This window comes from Arachis hypogaea, chromosome 15, assembly GCF_003086295.3.
Source record: "Arachis hypogaea cultivar Tifrunner chromosome 15, arahy.Tifrunner.gnm2.J5K5, whole genome shotgun sequence".
In the NCBI taxonomy this organism is placed as follows: Eukaryota; Viridiplantae; Streptophyta; class Magnoliopsida; order Fabales; family Fabaceae; genus Arachis; species Arachis hypogaea.
The window spans coordinates 90,720,384-90,727,244 of record NC_092050.1 but is presented as its reverse complement, the minus strand read 5'-3'; positions in this window follow the sequence as shown (position 1 = coordinate 90,727,244).

The window sequence follows — 6,861 nt, the reverse complement described above, 5'->3', positions numbered from 1 at the left end:
AATAGGGAATAAAAGGAAGACATGTTAGACAATAACTATAATTTAATTAAAAGTGAAAGTAATCCTTTGCATTAATAAATTTTAAAAATAATCCAATTGTAACCCTAAACAAGAATTAAGAATATGGAATAGTAAAGAAATAAGGAAAAAAACTAGAATAATATCTTCAACGGAGGTAATGACTCTTCAATATCCAAAGTAAAAGCATAAAACTAAGAATATGTGAATGTAAAAGAAAACCTAGAGGAAGAGTAATTTTCTCTCTATATTCAGATCTAAAAACTAAAACTATACTAATGAGAATCTCTCCTGAGTTTCTGCTCATTCTCTGGCTCTAGTCTGTGTTTCTGGGCCAGAAACTGGGTCTAAACTCGGCCCAAAATCGCCCCCATCATTTTCTGTTATTTCTGCAGATCGCGCATGTCACGCGTACGCGTCAGTCATGCGTACGCGTCGCTGGTTGTCTTGGCGTGTCACGCGTACGCGTCAGGCACGCGCACGCGTCGTCTTGCAGAACTCCATTCCATGCGTACGCGTCAGGTACGCGCACGTGTCGCTGTAAATTTCTCCATATCGCGCGCACGCGTGAGCAATGCGTGCGCGTCGATGCTCGCTGGTTATCTCCTTAGTTTCTTGTGTTCTTTCCATTTTTGCGAGCTTCCTCTCAATTCTCTAAGCCATTCCTGCCCCATAAAGCCTGAAACACTTTACACACAGATCACGGTATCGAATGGTATAAAGGGGGATTAAAATACACAAATTAAAGATTTCTAGGAAGCAAGTATTCAACCATAGAACAGAAATAGGAAGGAATTGTAAAATCATGCAAATCGTATGAATAAGTGGGCAAAGACTTGATAAAAACCACTCAATTGAGCACAAGATAAACCATAAAATAGTGGTTTATCAAGTACCAATGACAATTTATTAGTCAAGTACTTGTGGTGTTTATGCATCAAGCAAAAAGCTTGAAAACAAAACACTTAGAGTCAAGGCTAGGCTCAAGTGTAAAGCACTCCCTCAAAGATCAAGGATCTAAGCACCAATGATTAGAAGGAAAGTAAAGAAAAGAAAGAAATGAGCTTCAAGAGTCCTCTAATTAAATGCTTGTGGTGCTTATGTATCAAGTGGTAATACTTGAAAGCAAAGCATTTAGAGTTAAAGCTTTTAACAGATGGTGCAAAGCACCCAAGAAGCTAAGCTAAGAAAAGAATGAAAAGCTTGTTTCAAGGAAGGAACATAAAGAAAAAGTTTTTATAAAATGAGCAAGATAGAAGCATCAATCATTTGAATTTCTTTTGTGATTGTAGCATGCATAAGAAACTAGCCAACCATGAATATAAATATTGCTATTCTTCTCACCTTGGTTTGTCAATATTTATTGCATGATTCTTTGTTTGCTTGAGGACAAGCAAAGTTTAACTTTGGTGTTGTGATGACTTGCATCATTTACCCTTTTTACCTATGCGAAAGGACCATAAAAAGAGCATATATTCATTGTTTTAATGCAATTTCATGAACTAAATGATAAATATTAAGGTACATTACTTTGAAATGGGTTTGTATTGAATTTTGTATGAAATGATAGAAAAAGACGCAATAAAAGCACTAATAGAGGAAACACACTCTCAAGGTGGCAAAAGAGTTGGAGACAAACTCAAAGAGAAGCAAATAGGATTTGCAACCCTAACCTCTTCACACTCAAACAAGAATAACTCGAGCTACAAAGATTCAAATGCAGTGTTCTTAGTGCCATTGGAAAGTAGACTTCCAGAGCTTTCCAACCATATATAACACTTTATAGTGGATACTAGATTTGAGGGTGCAAATCGCAGTTCTTTCAGCACTACGTACTTGGCGTGGCACGCCAAAATCTGGGCGTGGCACGCTGGGTGAAAATTTGAGCAAGTCTGCCAGACTGACCTTTTCACCTTCAAAAGATCATAAAATGGGCTAGAGAAGTCCAAATGATATGCCTCCAGCGGGTTTGGAAAGCTGAGATCTAGTTCTTTCCAATGATATATAATAGTCTATAGTGGGCATTTAATTTGGGGACCCAAACAGATCAATACTTCAGCGTGCAAGGTTTTTCAAACCTTCAAAAGCCCAAAATGCCACTTCAATGACATTCCACATTGGGCCACTTCTAATACTCTAATTCCTTCATTTATTCTTCAATGTTTCAAGCTTCTATGAAGAGAATTAAAAGTTCACAAGCCGAAGTCAAGCCACAATTAATAATCAATCAAGGCCACAAGAATCATCTAGAAGTAATTAGGAAATTTGCATTTGATTGTAATTTCATTTGAATTTCTAATTTAGGTAGCTTATAAATAGGACCTTAGATTCATCAATTCACACACACCATGGAGGGGTGGAGGCACCTCCACCCCCTTTCACTCTCATTCTCTTCTTCTCTTCCATTTCTTTCATACACACTTTTGTAAATATTTTGCTATGAGTTTCTAATTTCCAACATTGGGAAAGAGAGCTCTATTTCTATTTGATGGATTAATTTGTTTTTATTCTTCTTCTTCTCTTCATCTCTCTTTGATTTACTTGAAGGATTTTCGTTTTTCATTTAAGCATTCAATTCTCTTGGGAAAGAGATTGAATGTACATGAATTCTATGTGAACCTTGGGAAAGGAATCATAGAATGATGCTTGAAAATCCTTCTCACACTTGAGTAGATTTGAGTATGGATGGGATATTGTGACATTTAATCTATCCATTATTTGGGTCTAGAAAAGTGTGTGGTATAATTAGGGACCATTCTTCATCTCTTCTCATGAGCAATTAGACCAAGGAATTGGCTATTGAGTAAGATTTGAGAGATTGAATTACCAAGGAATCGGGATTTAATCAATCATGATTGCCAAGAGGTCAATGAGTTGCATGATTGAAGAGGAGATGAAAACTATTGATCCTAAGAATGCAATATCTCTTGATCCCGATGTTAATTTCATTCTTAATTCTTGTTATTTACTTTTTGTCTTTAATTCTTGTTATTTACTTATGCGCATTTATGGCTTTCTTTACTTTTTCACATTTATGCCTTCCAAGTGTTTGTAGAAATGCTTCACTTGATTTTACTTTCTAGTCATTTATTTTCTTGCACTTTACTTTCTTGTACTTTCCATTCCTTGCAATTTACATTCTTGCACTTTAATTTTTAGCACTTTAATTTCTTGTCATTCACATTTCTTGCACTTTATTGTTTTCCTTTACTTTCATGTCATTTACTTTTCTTGTTGCTTATCATCACAATTATGACCGTCTAACTAGAATAATTAATCAACTATTGCTTGCTTAATACATTAATCCTCGTGGGATCGACCTCACTCTTGTGAGTTTTATTACTTGATACGACCTGGTGCCCTTGCCGGTAGTTATTACGGAGAATTAATTTTTTCGTATCAGTAACTGATGAACGGATAATTTATATGCTTTTTGGCATTGTTTTTAGTATGTTTTTAGTATATTTTAATTAGTTTTTATTATATTTTTATTAGTTTTTATTTAAAAATCATATTTCTGGACTTTACTATGAGTTTGTGTATTTTTCTGTGATTTTAGATATTTTCTGGCTAAAATTGAGGAACTTGAGCAAAAATCTTATTCAGAGGCTGAAAAAGGACTGCAGATGCTGTTGGATTCTGACATCCCTACACTCGAAGTAAATTTTCTGGAGCTACAGAAGCCCAATTGGTGCGCTCTCAATTGCTTTGGAAATTAGACATCCAGGGCTTTCCAACAATATATAATAGTCCATACTTTGCCTGAGTTTTGATGATGCAAACTGGCATTCAAACAAACCAGAGTTAAACGCCAGAAACAGGTTACAAACCAGAGTTAAACGCCACAAACAGGTTGCAACCTGGCATTTAACTCCAAGAGAAGTCTCTACACGTGTAAAGCTCAATTCTCAGCCCAAGCACACACCAAGTAGGCCCAGAAGTGGATTTCTGCATCATTTACTTATCTCTGTAAATCCTAGTAACTAGTTTAGTATAAATAGGACTCTTTACTATTGTATTCGGCGTCTTGGTCATTCTGGTTCCCTCTTTGGGGCCGAAGCCAATGAACACCATTATCACTTATGTATTTTCAACGGTGGAGTTTCTACACCCCATAGATTAAGGTGTGGAGCTCTGCTGTTCCTCATGAATTAATGCAAAGTACTATTGTTTTTCTGTTCAATTCAAGCTTCTTCTTATTCTAAGATATTCATTCGCACCCAATAACATGATGTATGTGATGATTATGTGACGCTCATCACCATTCTCGCTTATGAACGCGTGCCTGACAAACACTTCTGTTCTACGTGAAAACAAGCTTGAATGCATATCTCTTAGCCACCTGGTTCACGATCAGAGTCTTCGTGGTATAGGCTAGAATTATTGGCGGCCATTCCTGAGATCCGGAAAGTCTAAACCTTGTCTGTGGTATTCCGAGTAGGATCTGGGAAAGGATGACTGTGACGAGCTTTAAACTCGCGAGTGTTGGGCGTAGTGACAGACGTAAAAAGATCAATGATCTTATTTCAACATGAGTGAGAACCGACAGATGATTAGCCGTGCAGTGACAGTGCATTTGGACCATTTTCACTGAGAGGACGGACGGTAGCCATTGACAATGGTGATCCCCAACATACAGCTTGCCATGGAAAGGAGTATAAATGATTGAATGAAGGCAGTAGGAAAGCAGAGATTCAGAAGCAACAAGCATCTCCATACGCTTATCTGAAATTTTCACCAATGAATTACATAAGTATTTCTATCTTATTTTATATTTTATTTATATTTTAATTATCAAAATCCCATAACCATTTGAATCCACCTGACTAAGATTTACAAGATGACCATAGCTTGCTTCAAGCCGCAATCTCCGTGGGATCGACCCTTACTCACGTAAGGTTTATTACTTGCACGACCCAGTGCACTTGCTGGTTAGTTGTGCGGAGTTATGAAAAGGAGTTGAGATTACAATCGTGCGTACCAAGTTTTTGGCGCCGTTGAGATCACAATTTCGTGCACCAAATACCATATTCAAGTGGAAAGGTAAAGATAAAGGCTAAGGATTTTACCCACTTGAAGTTTGTATAGGGTGGTAATGGCCTTGAGAGAGGTGTTTCCAGTGGTATTTCAAGCTCCATTCCCTTGTATTCTTCTGTGAATTCTTCTACTTCCTTATAGACCTCTTCAACTGCAACCACGTCTTGATCAAATTCGTCGATTTCTTCCTCATCCCTCAAGTCATAAGTTGGAGGTTGAGAAAAATCTACCTCTACATCATCTTCATATTCACTTGGGGCAGATTCTTCAGTCTCAAAGAATTATATTACGGATGCAAGTTCATCACTAGGAGAGCTTAGTTCACAATCATCATTACCAAGGAAACTTGCTTCTTGATCTGTTCCGTCCAATTCTTCATAAGGTTCATGCCTTGGGGGTTGTGCACTATCCTCCTTAGCATCAATTGCAAATTTCTGGGCAGAATTCTCCACAACTCTTGATTCCCATGGAGGTTCAGCGTCTCCTAAGTCTTCGACCAATTCTTCTTCCTTGATAATTTCAGCTTCCTCTACTTGTTTTTGTATAAAGACATGCTTTGTACTGCTAACCAGAGCTTCTAGTGTATCCTTCATGCTACGTTCTTCATTAGATTCTCCATATGAAGCAATGGAAGTTCCTTGAGTGCTCGAATATTGGGAAGCTAATTGATTTATTGCTTGCTCTAGTTGATGAAGGGTTGTATGAAATTGATATACTTTTTTCTTGAGGCGAATCTGTGATTCTTGGGTTGATGGATATGGACATGGTACATATGGAGGTGGTAGTTCTTGGGAGTAATTAGATTGGAATTGGGGTGGATAAATGTTAGGGTCATATAGAGGTGAATGGTTGTAAGTGGCTTGTGAGTATGGTGGTTCGAAGCTATGTTGAGGAGGTGGTTCATTGGCATATGATAGGGCTTGTTGGTAACTACAAGGGGTCCACCATATCTATCATCTTGGTATGTACCTCGGAATGCCTCTTGACCATAGTAATTTGGCGAAGGTGGTTTGTCACGAAGGGGTCCACCATAACTATTGTCTTGGCATGCATTGTAGAATGGTCGTTGTCCATGGTATCTTGGAAGGTGTTGTTGCCAAAATGGTTGATTGGATCCTCGTGGCTTCTTCCATCTGTGATTGTTTTGACCTTGATGCATGTTCCTATTATAGCTTCCATTCCTTTCAACAACATTAGAACCAAACTCAAAGCGGCGGGGGTGAGAAATCATAATAACTAATAAAAATAAAAAACAAAAATAAAAAAATAAACAAACAAAAGAAAATATTTACAATAACCAATAATAAGGCACACGTTTGCAATTCCCCGGCAACGGCGCCATTTTTGACGAATGGATTTTTGCTAGTAAAGAAATTCACAAATAAATCCTCGTTGAAAGTATAGTTTCTAAACCAACAGAAGATCCTTTCGTACAAAAGTTTTGGTTGTCACAAGTAACAAAACCCAATAAAATTTATAACCGAAGTATTTAAACCTCGGGTCGTCTCTCAAGGAATTACATGGAAGTATGATTTATTATTGGTTATGGAAAAGGTATATTTTTGGGGTTTTGAAAGGTTGAACGGGGAAATTACATAGCAGAAAAGTAAATTAATTTCTAGAAAAACTCTTGGCAAGATATAAGAACTGGAAATCCCATCCTAGTTATCCTTATCAGGTGTGATGAGAATTTTTTATTGCTCCCACTTAGTTAACCCTTACTAAATAAAGGAAAGTCAGGTGGACTAATTAACTTGATTCCTCAAGTCCTAGTCAACTCTTGTGGAAAGACTAGCTTTAAAGGGA